The sequence below is a fragment of the Mustela nivalis genome (assembly GCF_964662115.1).
Source record: "Mustela nivalis genome assembly, chromosome: 4".
Lineage (NCBI taxonomy): Eukaryota > Metazoa > Chordata > Mammalia > Carnivora > Mustelidae > Mustela > Mustela nivalis.
Window position 1 is genome coordinate 138,672,707 of NC_139023.1, and position 15,709 is coordinate 138,688,415.

Below are 15,709 nucleotides of genomic sequence, written 5' to 3' on the forward strand. Positions count from 1 at the left end.
GGTTGAGGAAGACAAGTCAGCAAAGAAGCCTGAAGAGTGGCTGAAGAAGTAGGAGGGGTACCAGGAGAGTTAAGGGGTTGGGGGGGGTCATACAGGCAGGCAGGAAGAGTGTATTCAAAAGGTGGAGGTGGTCCCTCATTCCCAGAGGAAGAATTTTAATAGCATGGCAGGAGCCGAAGCCATAAAGAAACTTGAGAGTACCCAAAGGTACTCCCAAAGGTCATGGTGCTTTAAAATGCCTGTTTAATCAAACAGTGTATAAAGTTTAGTTTACAAATTAAAATCCCACTGACAGTGCAAGTCCAAACATCAAGCAAAATGCAAAATGTCCTGCAGGATCCTTCATTCCTAGAAAGAAAGAGAAATAAAAAAAAACTTATGAAGAACTTGTCATATACAATGGCTGGCAATGCATATAGTATATTTCAATAAACAAATCAAAGAACAGGGTTTGTTTTTATTTTTGTTTTGTTCAAGTGGGTGGATTTATTTATTGTTAAATATTCTTGCATAAAATATATGTACACTATGAAGGCAACCATATTTGAACCATGCATGTGGGAGGTAACATGCAAAAATGAAGTTTTGTTAGAGTTATGATATTTACATGACTTAAGAAAATGATGTTTAGGGGCACCTGGGTGGCTCAGTGGGTTAAGTCTCTGCCTTCGGCTCAGGTCATCCTCTCAGGGTCCTGGGATCGAGCCCCACATAGGGCTTTCTGCTCAGCAGGGAGCCTGCTTCCTCCTCTCTCTCTCTCTGCCTGCCTCTCTGCCTACTTGTGATCTCTATCTGTCAAATAAATAAATAAAGTCTTAAAAAAAAAAAAGAAAATGATGTTTATATTGCTACTATATTATCTTTTTCTAAAGAAGGAAAACGATCGATTTCCCATGATGTGAAAAGGAACTGAGGTTTTCATGGTTTCTGCTTGACAGGTATCCATTTTTGGGGTGACGGGAACTTCCGAGACCAGGCAGGTAAGAAATGACCCCAGACCCTATAGTGAGGGAGTGTGGGAGGAACTCCAACCAGTCTTTCCCATTGGTATGCATATTTCTGTTTCCAGTGCTCCTTTAGTATCACAAAATGACCAACCCCTGATACTCTAAAATTAGTTTTCATCTGATTCCCTAACTTCTGCTTTGGGACAAGATTAGAGTTGGCTATCAAAGCAGCATTGTTTATCTGCATGATTTCCCACTTTGATGTGTACACCTAAATATGAATCCGTGGGTTTGTTTCTCCGGATGGTTGGAGGGGCTGGACCACCATGGTTTTCCTGGCTGCTGTCCAGGGCCCAGCTGGACTGACTAGAGGCGGAAATTGAGGATGGGAGCAGGGTGGGGAAGGGGGAAAGCGGTTGCCTTAATGTTATCAGCGAATACTTTTGTACTATTTTTTGGCACCTTCCCACTGTGAACCAGCAGAATCTTGATGTAGTTCCCGAGGTCAAAGGCGGGGTTGGGCAAGAGAAGCAAGGAACAAAAGCAATGTGGCTTGATCTTCACCAACCTCTCAGGCTGGTGATTGCTGAGGTCAATCTCAACATCAGTTTTTACTCTCTAAGCCTTTATTGAGTGCTTCGGGTGGTCTGCGTGTTTGCTGCCTGCCGGATTCTTAAAGCACCTCACCGTGATGATCAATTAGGAGAGACAAAACGATACCGGGATGTGTGTCCTTTTGAAATGCAAATAACTCTGAGAAAAGAAATAAAAATTGCCACTGCCTTTGTAAAAATCAGAGGACTAAGCCCCTGCTCCTCTGAGCCGCATTTATCACCTTTTGCACACTCCAGCCACTCAAATAGAGGGAACTGGCAAGAAGAAAGGCGTAGAGCTTGCAGATTAAAATGTATCCCAAGAACTCTTTCCATGCTCCAAGGTAGAAATTCTTCATAGAATTATACATGAACAAATCTCCCTCTCTTAAATTAAAAAAAAACTGTTTAGAATACTGTTTTTTAACTACAAATTATTATTTCTTCTTCTTCATTTTAAATGTTTTATTTTAGTACCAGCTACTTCTCCTCTTGGTTACTGTGACATCCATTTATCTTGGAAAGAACATAACCTAAGATCAGGCAGTAGTGACCCAATTTGAAAGACTGATCATTTACTTGATTGAGAAAAGATGTATTTTTTAAATGGCATGTTCAAAATGTGTGTAAACATCTTTAAGGAGCTGCTCAATGATGATGTTGCACATTCTCTTTAGGAATAATGTGATTGTGAAGCTCATTCTTCTTCCATGACTTTTTTTTTTTTTTTTTTTTTTAGAGTAGAACAAGAGTGGCGAGAGAGGGGCAGAGGAAGAGGGAGAGAGACTCTTAGGCAGGCTCCACACCCAGTGAGTCTGACACTGGGCTCAATCTCATGACCCTGAGATAATGATCATGATCTGAGCCCAAATTAAGAGTCGGACACTTAACTGATTAAACCAGCCAGAAGCCTTCTTCCGTGACATTTCTTAATGTTCTCTTTATGCAAAAGATTCTCAGAAGGATGGGAGTACCTGGGTGGCTCAGTTGGTTAAGCATTTGCCTTCGACTCAGGTCATGATCTTGTGGTCCTGGGATGGAGCCCCGCTTCAGACTCTCTGCTCAGCGGGGAGTCTACTTCTCTCTTCTCCCTCTCCCTCTGTGTTCTCTCTTTCTCTCTCTGACTCTCTCACAAATAAATAAATAAAATCTTTTTAAAAAATAAGAATAAAAGATTCTCTGAAGGAATGAGAGAAAAAAAAACACCATTTTTAAAAAGGATGACAAAACGCTTCATTAAAAGGTAGAATAAAGGCAAAATGGCATGGAATCCAGAGGCCTTGGTTAAGCCTTTCTGAGCCTCAATTTCCTCTTCCGCATAATGGGGGATGGCAGCTGTTATCATGAAGAAGTACAATTGAGGTTAGATACTCATGTGTTTATTTTATGGGGGGAATATAACCCAGTGGGCCCCTAAAAATAATTCAGACCTATAGGTCTGTACATGTATTTTTTGATTCAGTGACAAATCCACATTCAGTATTCTAGTTTATAAGACACAAGAGAAAGGTCAAAGCCTTTGTGGAAAAAGCAATCTTGCTGAAGTCTTCTCAAAGGACACATTCATTTAGTCACTCAGCAAATTGTTACTGAAACCTACTACATCCTGAGCATTTTTGCTAGGTGCCGGGGAGTGATCAAACGAGTTTCTGATCTCATGGAACTTGGATCTAGTGGAGAGGAGATTGTAATTGACCAAATAACCACAAATAAATATTACAATCTATAAGAAAAGCTACGAAGAAGAAAATTCTGACTTTTTTTTTTTAACTCTTGGAAAATAGAACAGACATTGAAAAAAAATACTTGAGAAGTATAATTTTGCCATTTTTCAATCTCAATGTCTTTCTTAATCAATAGCTATGATGTTAGTACTCGGATTCACTTGTTCGTGTGTGGCACTCTCTGTGAAGATAAACTGTGTCAGATACATTTCAAATTTGCGAGATTGGATTAAGACATGGAGTCACGAACATAGCAAACTGATGAAACCTTGAAGCTACAACTTCATATCATGGCGATGCTTCCATTTTGAAAGGGCAAGAAACTCTGGACAGGAAGCCGGGGGTGGATCTAAGGAGGCACCTAAGGAAGGCAAGGGCAAGATTCCCAAAGCAGTTGTCGAGTCCCCTCAATGAGGAAACCCTGAGCCAGAGTGACAAAAGGATTGAAGCAGGGCTAGAAGGACTAGTCGTGGCACCCCGAAAGCAAGTCTCCAGGGGAAGGGGTTATTTGTTAGTTTTTATTGTATTCAAAGACTTTATCCAGAAGACCTCTAAGAAGTATTTTTCAAACAGTAACTTATGACTTACTTTCAAACAGTAAGTTATGACCCCTTCTTGGGTCACAAAATAAATTTAGTGGGTACCCACAGGCATTTTTAAATGAGATAATAGACAATGTCCGTGTGCATTGTCCATAGCAGGGATGAGGTTGTCTGTGTTTGGGAGTGTATGTGTGCACCAAAAGGCCTCTGGAGCCCAGAGCCTGTTCAGTAGTGGGAATTTCCTGAGGAATACCCTGTCCCTGACTTTTCTTAGGATATGGTCCTATAAAGTTACAACCTTCTCCCAAGCAAATTGGGCAGGGATGTCGGTTGCAGAGCAGAGCTCCAACCCAAGCTAAAGCCCAGGGATCCATCTGCACTAAAGATGGTGTCTGAATAGGGGGCTGGCCTGCAAAGGTTCAATCTAGAAGAGTTGTTCCTTGAATGAATGAAACAGAGACCAAGTACAAGGCAAGGGTATTACCTTCCATTGTTGGGAAGGAAATACATAGGTTGGAATCGGTGCTATTTGGTCATTTTTTAACCTGCAAAATGGCAATCTCCTTTATTAAAATTAAGAGGTGGGTTGGCCTAGCTGTGGAGAGATCCCCTGATGACACGGCCTCATTTAGGAGTTGACCTTTGAGTGAGAAAGTTGCTGATAACAGAGAAAATTGGGAGTGGGATTAAACCAAGGGCTTACATCCCTATTTTCCTTGCTGGGCTGACTGCTCTGGGTGCCTGTCAGCTGTCTGTAACTGAGGCCATTGTCTTAAACAAGGTATGCTTAGAGGGAGCTTTCTTCTGTCCTTTGTGCTTTTACTAAGACTGCTTTCCAAATACTGTCAATGTTTTGAGTTTTATTTCTCCCACTTAATAAGATACTTCTTTCATGGTGGTTAAAAAATTAATTTATATGAAAACTTTTTGAGGGGAAGGGTCAAGAGGTTGCTCATTTTATTTGCAGATATAATTTCTAACTTCAGATCTTCCCACATCGATTTTGGATGGCAGAGAGAATTCTCAAGGCAAGAGTAACGAATAGCTGGTCTTCCTTCGAGTCCTTAGAACATTCTAGAGAGGACTCCTTGATGATAAACAGGGAGGAAAGGTTGACTGGGTGGGGGTGGGGGATGTACCCGTTTGGCAAACTGTGCGGTCCCTTTTTGCTGAGTTAAGTTGGTAGAGAGGGAGTCAGAGAACAGGCTCTGAGCTGGGGACCCAGACATATAAACTGCCATGGAAGAAAGACTAGTAAAGCAGTAATGGAAGAGGCCTGCTTTCACCCTGGTGAGGGGCGGGTGGTTCTCTGTGGAGGCAGAGGAAGACGCAATCCAGGGACCCCAGGATGAGGTATAAGCTGTCAAGAGAGATGGCAGATCTCCAAGACAAACCACTGATTTCTTTCAGATGACCCACCCTGTCACTGCAACTCCTGCCGAGGTGTCCGATAGAGGGAATTTGAGTTCTTCCGAAAGCTTTTCTCAGTCAAAGCCAAAGGGCTCTTTATTTCACATGTAGAGACAAAGAAATGTTTCTTTCAAACTCTCACTTAAAACTTCCATGTTGTGGAAAAAACATGTGCTTAGAAAGGGGACAGACGTGAGTAGCATTTTTTTTTTTAAATGCTCACCACAGACTTGCTGTGAGCTCTTGGGTAAGATAGTTAACAAGTTAGGAATCTCAAAGAACTACAGTCTCTTACCCTGAAAATAGGGAAAATAATACCTCTTTTGTAGGGTTGTTGTGAGGATTACATAAGACAAAGTTTATAAAGTGCAAGGCCGTGTCTGGGCACTCAGTAAATGAAGTTAGTATGTATGTTATGATCTTTCTGGTCCAACCAGCAGTGAAAGGACAACCAAAACAGAATTTGCAACCCTTTTAGGACACCGGTGTTGATCACAATATAAACATGTGGGGCAGATTTACAGCATTTATAATTCAAGATGGGGGACTTTTTAAAAGCTTTTATGAACATGTCACATGAAGCAGCTGAGGCAGGTAAGTTCAAACTCTATGGCAAGAACAAAGGAAATGCGTCCAGTTTTAATTCTCGTGCGAGGATCAAGCGTAAGATTATTCAAGCACTTTGGTTTTCCTCCTTTCCAGTTTTGTTGTTTAACCTCTGTTTTATGTAATGTTGGCTTCCCTATTACGGTTGACGTGAGTGAGATTTGGAACAAAGACTTGAAAATTAGACAGTTCAGACTTAGAGCTAAAACATAGCTCAGGGGTTATATCAGGCTAGCATATTCTAGATGAGGCCCATGCAAATATGACACGTCACTATTTTGTCATATTCCTCTATCAATTACTTAATATTTTTCTTTAGGTCAACTCTCTTTAAAAGCAAACAAACAAACACATAATACTTACTTTACTTCCAAGCAGTAATATTCATGAACATCACAAGTTTGAAAGTCTAGTAAAATAAGTTCATGCCTTAAAGTATTTAGATAATTTTTTCATCTAAAATCATCTCATGCACTCTGAGTGGCATGGGGGGGGGGTCACACACTTAAGTAAACACTGATCACATACGCCCCTCTATTTTATAGATGAGGACACTGAGACCCAAAGAATTGAAGTGATTTCCCAGTCTGTGACTGTAATTCCAATAAAAGGCTTGATATAAGAATTTGGTGATTAAAAACCATCTAAGGGGGCACCTAGGTGGCTCATCCGGTTAAGCATTTCTTGGTTTCTGCTCAGGACATGATCTCAGGGTTGTGAGATGGAGCCCTGCATCAGGCTCTGAGCTCATGCTCTCTCTCTCTCTTTCTCTCAAATAAATAAATAAAACCTTGAAAAAAAAATCTAGGCATTTCAATAGCACCAATTCTTCTTTTTCATGTTTCCCATATACTCCCCAGAATCCAAGTGAGTAGGCAAAAAAGGATTGGCCTTAGTGAATGAGAAAACACTACATATTATATATAGCCCCATCAAAAAAAATGTGGAGATGAGTCAAAGGACAAAGAACTAGATTTTATAATTTGTTTCTCTCTTAGAACAATTTTAATAATCATCTGAACACAGCCCAAAGCTGAATCATTTACCTGAGCTTGTACCCCTTTATGGAGTTTATTTTTACTGACCAGATTAAGGTCAGCAATATTGGCCCTCTCCTGACCCTGAATGCCTTACTCCTTGAAACTTGAGTGTTAGTTCCTGTTTGCACCATTGTACCTTGTTAGAGAAGGTATTTCTATTCTCCAGAGAGTGAACAATAAGCTACTGTATGTTTGGTCTCCAGAGTTCATTTCTTCATGTTTTCATTAGTTTTATTCATAAGATTCTATTAGAGTCGATTGTTAAATTGCTGGAAACATCCCCAACAAAGGACAAAAAGGTTCTTCTATAAAACAAGAACAGCCCATCCCCTGCCCAGACTTGAAGGACCATAAATTGGTGTAGTAAATTGCAGAATATAAGCAAGTAACTTTTCTTCCTACTCTCCTAAGGGGCCTGGGATTTGTGAGTCTACGTCTGAAAGTAGGTCAGCAGCATAGTAAAAAAAAATCTTACTAAATACGAGTTGGAGTTTACTGCTTTGAAAAACTGTGGTCCAATCTAGTTAAATCAGAGTCCATTATGTTCATTTTGATGGATTCATTTATCATACACAACCTGGAATGGTTGAAATAATTGTTATAATTAATAATATCTCTTTTGAGATACTCCTTTTTAAAAAAAAATTCTCCTTATATTTCCAGAATTAATGGTTAAAAAACATTCCTCGGTTTATCCTAGAGGTTTCATTTGACTCAATTCCATTGTGAAGTCACAGTTCCCTGGTGTCTTAAAGATCCTAGACTCTCTCTCTCTGTTGAACTCATGGAAGCATTTAATACAAATCTGTTTTGATTCATTACACAAAAGCACGTTATCCCAAAAGGTGCACAATATGAGAATATGCATGGTCATGTAATTTCTAGCCAAGAACATAAAAGCAAATACATCACTTAATATTTATTAAGAATTAAGTACCCAAAGGGGGTTAGTTACTAACAAAGACAGAAGCACATGTAATTCTGTGTCAAATGAGAAATTTGAGCATATTCATTGGAGCAAGCATTAATCTTTTATGAATTGTACAATTTTAAATAAGGCAACATAGGGAAAATTACAATAGAGTGAAGAAAAGAGGCAATTTGGGCGAATTATAATGTATTGAAAACACATGCCAAATACCTCCCTCCATACTGATGAATGGGATCAAGCCATATTCTATGCGAGCCTAACATTGTTTTTCCATCCTACATTCTAGCAAAGTCTAAAAACAGCAGGGTAAGGAGGCAGGGATGGAAATGTTGCAAAAATATTTGTTTTACAGTACAACGGGTGCTTATCTTATTTTAAATTAAATGTTCCCTAACAGACAGCCGCTTAATGGTGCTCATATGCCTGCCCCCCCCCCCCATTGTGTAACTTGCCCACAGCATTCTCTCAAAAACTACTAGAGAGAGACTTTTGCTGTTCTTTAATTAAAAACAAAAAAACAAACCAAACCAAACCAAACCAAAACCAAAAACAATAGCCAACCATCTCTCTAACACACAGGTAGAATGTTCCCAGAACAGGTAAAAGCTCCTCTATTACACATTAGTGCCTTTTTCACTCCATGAACTCCAAGACAATTTCCCAACTATTTATTTACTTTTAGCGCTTTTCTCTGCAAACTCAGAAACCAGCTGCCATTCCCTTTAAACCCTCAAAATTATGTGGGAGTATGTCAAACGATGAGTGATACAAGAAAGGGCTCCTACCTGTCCCATTGTACTTACGGAAGAACTCCTTTAGGAACAGAGGGATCCTCCAGTGGTCATGCCCCTTGCGTGGGCTGTCCCAGCCAGTGACATCTGCAAAGTGCCATCTTACTGTGGACGAGAACACACCTGCCAGGCAGTGCCAACATTTGTCACTTGCACTTAAAAATAAGACAGAGGATGATACTTCTGACTTAGAACCAAGAGACTTGTTCTGACAGCACCATGGTGAATGGTACCATTTTAAATAAGCAATACGGAAACATTGCAATAAAATGAAGAAAAAAGGCAATTTGGGGGAATTAGAATGTTTTGAAAACATATGGCAAATACTTCTCTCAATGCTGATGTATAGAGACAAATATCTCTGGGTATCCCCTAGAGCTGGACATGGTTTTTTGTTTTTTTGTTTTTTGTTTTTTTTGTCCATGCCTTGGACCCTCTATCTGGTTGCTTGGGCTCCAAGTTTATCTTGCCTTCTTGCCCACCAGAACCTTTAGTTTCTATAGCTAGCTTCCCTGCTCGGGGCCACACTTCATCATTGCCTCCAGGTCAGTGACTTGCCTCCCATCTTACTGGCTGACCTCACTCCCTTCCCTCCTGTGTGTGGTTTTTGCCGATCAACCAGAACAGTGTTGACCTGGGACATCCTCTGTCCTGGTTCTCTCTAGCCTATCCACCTCCCCGCCCCCGGCTTCCTGTCTATGTGGTTCCCAACTTTGTGAATTAAGGAATCCAAAGATACATTAAAATTCTGGCCTCACCTAAAAAAGAATAATGTAACTTTGTCTCAAATGTGGCAAATGTAAAGTACTCAGGTAGTCAGTATCCTTGAAAGTGATCATTTACTTGAGCAACTAATCTCTTAGGTTGTGGGGGTTTTTTCAGCACTTCATGCTGGAGGGACATGGTTCAGATCTTCAGTCTGAGGGGAGAAAGGAGACAAGGGTGGCAAGGGCCAGAAAAATGTGAAAAGGATTGGAAAAGGGAACCAAGAGAAAGGTGAAAGAATGTGGGGTATTTACTTGTGAGAAGAAATTAATTTGCAAGTTTGTAACTCCCTTTAAGAATGTGATGTTACTCCAGGAGCATTGGATTTTATTGTCCTCTCATAGCTTCTGCTAAAAAAATACTCCTGAAGGGACAAAAGACAAAAAGCCGAAGGAATGTGAAGAGAGTATGTTCAGTCTAGTGCTTTCTGAGGGTGGAACAGGCAATGACTTAAAAGGCATATCACGGAGATAAGGAAGAGTCTCTTGAGAGTTGCCAGACCAGTATTTCCTAACACCCCTATTTCCTCTCCTGTCATCAGCGTGGCCCAGTTCACATTGTCTAAGGATAAGTCATGAACTGTTCCTACTCTGAGACCCACTAATTCTCCTCTGAAGAACATACTCCAAGGACAAAGAACAAAAGTAACTTCCACAAACTTGTTCATAGCGGTGCTGTTCAAATTGTAGTGATGTCTTTTAGGGGTCAGCCCAGCCCGTGAGCTAGCCCCTCTTCTGTAGGAGCCTCTTCCCCGCTCTGTTCCCCAGAGATGGGGCCCTGGCATCCATGTTTGTAATGGGCAATCCCCCTATGGTCTCCAACTCAACCAGGGCTGGATCTAATGCACACCAGGATGTGGAACTGGGATGGGAAAATTGCAGGTTAATCTCTGTATGTGGTCAGAGTGACACAATAAACTATGAGGTAACTCTAATCAGGGTAAAGGAAAGAAGAATGAAGCAGATTCACCAAGAAAAACAGAGATAAACAAAGAATGGACTGTCAACTTTCTGGCTCCTTCCAGACGCCCAAACTGCATTTCTACCCTTTGACTCTGTGACACGCCCCTCTGTCTTTGTAATAAATTATCCTTTTAACTTAAAGTAATTTGAATCACTTTTTTGTTGCTTGTAACCAAAGTCTTAACTGACACACAATAATAAAAAAAAATCAGAAGCAACATACCCAAAATAAGAAAGTAAGTCAATTTGTGTAAGTTAGCATGATTAAATATTTTTTCAAGTGATTATCTACATGGAAAGATGCAGGCGAGAAAGCAGAATGAATACATTGCTTGCAACTTTTAAACTGTAGACTTAGTCAACAAGGACTGGAAAAGTATATACAAAGTAATGTAAACAGTTACTAAGGGCATGAGGGTTGTGGAAACATTGTTTATACTATATCTTTGAAATTTAGACCTCTGACATTCTGAAGCAGGGATTTAATATCCCACTTCAGATCTTCCTCAGAAGGTTCATTATTCTGATATTGATAGCCCCCCATCAGTCTTCACCCCAAACTGGAAAGCTGTTCTCGAGTCTGTCTTTTCTCCAGAGGACGTTTTACTGGGAAATAGTATTTGGGAGTTACAGTTCTGGGTGTGATTTTAAAATCATCCTTACTTTTATGTGGAGAACGGAATAAAGGCAAGCTGAGTGGAATTTGAGAAATAGACTAAAAGACGGTGTGGTCGTCCATCTGGACTACCAGTAAGTCAGGTCTCCTTGAAGGGTAAACTGATTACAGGTCTGGCGCAAGAAATGTGAAAGACGAACCTGGAACATCTTACCATACCAGAGAACAGTGAAGCAATCCAAGACTACTAGTGGCCTGTCGGAAGGACTGAGGCTTCCACTGACCCAGTATGAGATAATTATATATTGATAAAAATAATAATCGCAAGAGATTGACCCAGATTAAGGCATTTAGATCCACGAATTCATATCATTATACACACATATGTAAAAGCTTTGAAAGATACTAAGTCATTATCTATATTGAAAATCCCAAAGAATAATTTTTATAAAAATCCTAGAACTAATTCGTGATGATAGCAGGATGTTAGGACACAAGTTAATATATGATAGCCAATGGCTTTCTTATAGGTCAGCAGCGAATCTGAAATCAAAACACAATGCCATCTACATTAGCACCAAAAGAAATACTGAAGTATAAATCTAACAAACTATGTTCACGTTCTAGATATATACAACTATAAAACCCTGATGAAAGAAATCAAAGATCAAAATGAATGAATGAATGAAGAGATGTTTCCTGTTCATGGACAGGTAGCCTCAATATTGTCAACATGTCAGTTCTTCCCAGCCTATCGATAGAGTCAACACAATCCCAATCAAAACCTTAGCCATGGGTTCCTGGGTGGCTCATTGGGTTAAGCCTCTGCCTTCAGCTCAGGTCATAATCTCAGGGTCCTGGGATCAAGTTCCGCATTGGGATCTCTGCTTGGCAGGGAGACTGCTTCCTCCTCTCTCTCTGCCTACTTGTGATCTTGCTCTGTTAAATAAATAAATAAAATCTTAAAGAAACAAATACACAAACAAAAATCCTCAGTCAGTTATTTTAGGAATATCAATATCAATTGCAAAGTTTATATAGTTTTGGCACTGAGAAACTCACTCATTATTTTGAAAACCACTAAACAAAGGAGAAGAATAAAGCAAGAATAAAAGTAAATTGGATAGGTCTCTTCACAGATTAAAACCTCCCAACTGTTTTAAATTGCATTTTAAATAAAAGCCAACCTATAAGGCCATGCTTGATGTGGCATCTTCTAAACACGCTCATCTTATTTCATGCCATTTAGCCCCTTGCTCACGACGTCCCAACCACCTTCACCTTTAAATAAACTTGCTTTTTTCTGCCCCAGGTAAATTCCTCTTCATGCTTCAGAGCTCACCTTACCCTTCCAGGGGGCCTTTCCTGACCATCTTAGGAGTAAAATATTATTTATTTCCTCTCTAAAGACTAATCAATTTTGTATTTTTCTGTTTGTTTGTTTTTGCTCACTTGTTTTTCCCAGTACAGTGTAAATTTTAAGAAGAGAAGAATGCCTTGTTTCCATCCAGGAGCTACTATATAGAGGCACTCTGTAACTATTCGTAGGAACAGGGAATGAAGTTATCCATCACTTTGAGACTGGATAGTTGAAATCAACAGATGAGACTCTCAAACAAACCAGCGAGAATGATTGTGGGATCTCTAGAAAGGCAGAATCCCCAAGGTCCATGTGTACCAAAGAGCCAGAAGAGCACTGGGAACAAAAAGAAATGTGATTTCAGAAACACCTCGGTGGCTCAGTCAGGTCTCTACCTTCAGCTCAGTTCATGATCTCAGGGTCCTGGGACTGAGTCCTACATTGGGTTCCCTGCTCAGCAGGGAATCTGCTTCTCCCTCTGCCTGTGACTCCTTCTGCTTGTGCTCTTCCTCTCTCTCGCTGTCTGACAAATAAAATCTAAAAAAAAAAAAAAAAAAAATGTGATTTTAAGGAGAAGGTCATTGTGGAGACTGAGAAAGAGATGTGATTACCTTAGACTTTGGGAATACTTTCATGGAGGGTTAAAGTCTTAAAAACTGTAAATACCACTTTATTATTTTTTTTTAATTTATTTTTTGACAAAGAGAGAAACAGTGAGAGAACACAGCAGGGAGAGTATGAGAGGGAGAAGCAGGCTTCCCACTGAGTAGAGAGCCCAATTCGGGGCTCAATCCCAGGACTCCGGGATCATGACCTGAGAAGAAGGCAGACGCTTAAAGGCTGAGCCATCCAGGTACCCAATACCACTTTAAAAATAAAAATTGTAGAGTTCCTAAGGCCTTTGCCTATGGATTCTCAATTAACTACTCCCATGATACAGCTAATAAATAAGAGGCCCTTTTCATTATGTACTTGGCTATGGCATGGGGCAAATGATTCTAACAACTCTTACTATTATATCTGATCTTTGATGTGTCTTGACGTGAACTTGTGTGTATGTATAGAAAACCCATCACGGTTCTATTTTATGCTTTGGCCGCTTTTACGATGCAAATGTATCTTTTATGATTAGGAGCACTGTCATGCCCAATGCTCCTTTTAATTTCTTTCTCTTTTGAACTGAGAGATTTTCTGAGGCTAGCTGTTAGCAAAACCTGTCATCATAGTTTCTGAAAATTAAGACTAGGGTAATTGAAATTATTCATAAAAATTCTAGGAAGCTGGTGGGTTGTGGAGAGGATATGGCTTCTTTCTACCTGTGTCTTAATTACTCAAACAACATATATACTACAGAAAATTGAGGGGGAAAAAAAAGTGAAAGAAATCAGACATAATCAATCCCCATGACCCTCATGTTACAAATCTGATATATTTTCTCATGTGCTTATTGTTCCCTAGTTGCAATCTCAGTATGCATGTAAGGGTTCATCCTAAATCCTAAATAAAGGAGACAGCTAGCTGTAGAATGAGTAGTCAGGAAAGGTTTCATGAAAATGTCATTTGAGATAGAACCTGATCAGCAAGAAAGAATCAGCCTTGTGATTGTCTGAGCCAGAGGCTTCTCACACATGAGGTAATGAGGACAAGGAAACAGGACTGGAATGAACTTGGAGGAACAGAAAAGTGGTCAATGTTCATAGAGTAAATGAGCAAGAGGAACATGGATGAAGATGAGTTGGGGGAAGAAAAGGAGGGTGTGTGTGTGTGTGTGTGTGTGTGCGCGCGCGCGAGCATGTATAAGAAAGGGAAAGAGATCCTGTGGGACCTCAGAAAACATGTTAAAGAGATTACTTCCTGGTCTAAGAGGCATGTGAAGCTATTGTAAGATTTTACACAGTGCAGCGACATGTCTGATCTACAGTCTTAAGAGTACTCCAGTCACCAAAGATGTTATACAGAAATTATTTCTGCATAAGTGCAGACACAAATGCTTAAGGACCAAATCCCAACTCAAATCAGCTTAACTATTCCAAAATATTTGTCAGGAATGCTCATGCATGGTGGGAACTACTGGAAGTTTAGGTGGGGCTATACTTGGGGGTCCAGAGGTTGTCCTTACATCTTACTTTTCTCTCTCACTAATTCTGCTTCCCACCCTCTCCTCTGCAACTCTTGAACCCAACCAACAGGGGGGTACAGCTGCCAGTAGCCCAAGGTTCTCCAAATGGAAGACAGTTTCTGTCTATCTTCAATTTGGAACAATCTGGGAGAAGACTCAAATTGGCCAGGCAAGAAAAATGTATCTTTTCTTTGATCAGTTACCATATACAGGGGAATGCTACATTGTCACTGGTCCAACCTGCATCAGATACTTACCCCTTGGCAGAGATGAGGTTGGGCTGCTATGACATACCTTTCCACCAGGATCACACAAGATTTGGAAGGATTCTCCAAAGGAAAGGAATATTGCTACAGGAGATTCATAACCATGCTGGGCACAGTAGGGAGGGAAAAAAAGAAGAAGAAAGAAACAACCAATAAGTGGACTGCATAGTCATTTGATTTACATAATCTTTTTCTTGCAGAGTAATATTCCGCTATAGATATATTTTATTCATTTAATATTTTTGCTCAAACTACCATTGCCAAGTTCTCTACTTTACTGAAACAACTCCTGATGTTTTCACAATTAGGTTGTTTCCAAACTTTAATAATCATGATTAATATTCTGTGGCTGTCCTAGTGCATATGGCTTTTTCTATATCTTTTGTATAGGGATCCCGGATAAAAGGGCATGAGATCTTATTTTAAGTAAATCAAATTTATTACTTCCTAAAAGTTTTTGTCCATGTGAAATGTCAGTATGCATTCATAAAACATATATACGCTTTTCTGTTCTCTTTACATTAATGAGTACCATCCCTTTTTCATTTTACCAGTTTAATAGGTGAAAACGGACATATGTTTGTTTTGTTCATCGCTTTGTGAAATCACAACTGCTGGGGAAATTTTGTATTTAAGGTTAGGTGTTGTAGCTCTTTTATTAATGTTCTGCACATGTCCTTTGCTGATTTATCTATTAGAATCTGGTAATTTTTATATCTCTTTATCCTAACTCTTTAAAGTTATTACTCATTTGTGATTGCGTTTTCAAGTTTGCAGTTTGCCTTTTTTATTTTAACTTTCAAAATTATATTTGCTTTTATGTTGTCAAATTTTTATTTCATCTACTGTTCTCAGGCTTAGAAATTCGTATTTTCCCAGAGGCTTGAAAAATATTTAGTTCTATTTTATTTTAGCTCATCTAAATCTTGATTTTTCTTTTTCATTCCCTTACATATTCCAAGTTTTAATTTTTTATTTATAATGTGAGATGAAGATATGAGCTGATTTTTCTCTCAGTTGCTAGCTATTCAAACCAT

The 15,709-nt window shown here is 39.6% G+C and overlaps 2 long non-coding RNA genes across 3 annotated transcripts; both read right to left on the reverse strand.

Annotated features, from left to right (window-relative positions):
* Positions 1-223: 223 nt before the first annotated feature.
* LOC309862905 lies at positions 224-778 on the reverse strand. The gene is made up of 2 exons (XR_014310785.1): positions 608-778; positions 224-348 (listed from the first exon to the last, which is right to left on the reverse strand). It is a non-coding gene; the product is annotated as an uncharacterized lncRNA (long non-coding RNA).
* Positions 779-7,766: 6,988 nt separating this feature from the next.
* Positions 7,767-14,780, reverse strand: LOC309862903. Of its 2 annotated transcripts, XR_014310782.1 has the most exons (3): positions 14,664-14,780; positions 12,683-12,824; positions 7,767-11,866 (listed from the first exon to the last, which is right to left on the reverse strand). It is a non-coding gene; the product is annotated as an uncharacterized lncRNA (long non-coding RNA). The 2 variants fall into 2 exon arrangements; XR_014310783.1 differs by lacking the exon at positions 12,683-12,824 and having other exon boundaries at positions 14,664-14,774.
* Between the last annotated feature and the right edge of the window lie 929 nt (positions 14,781-15,709).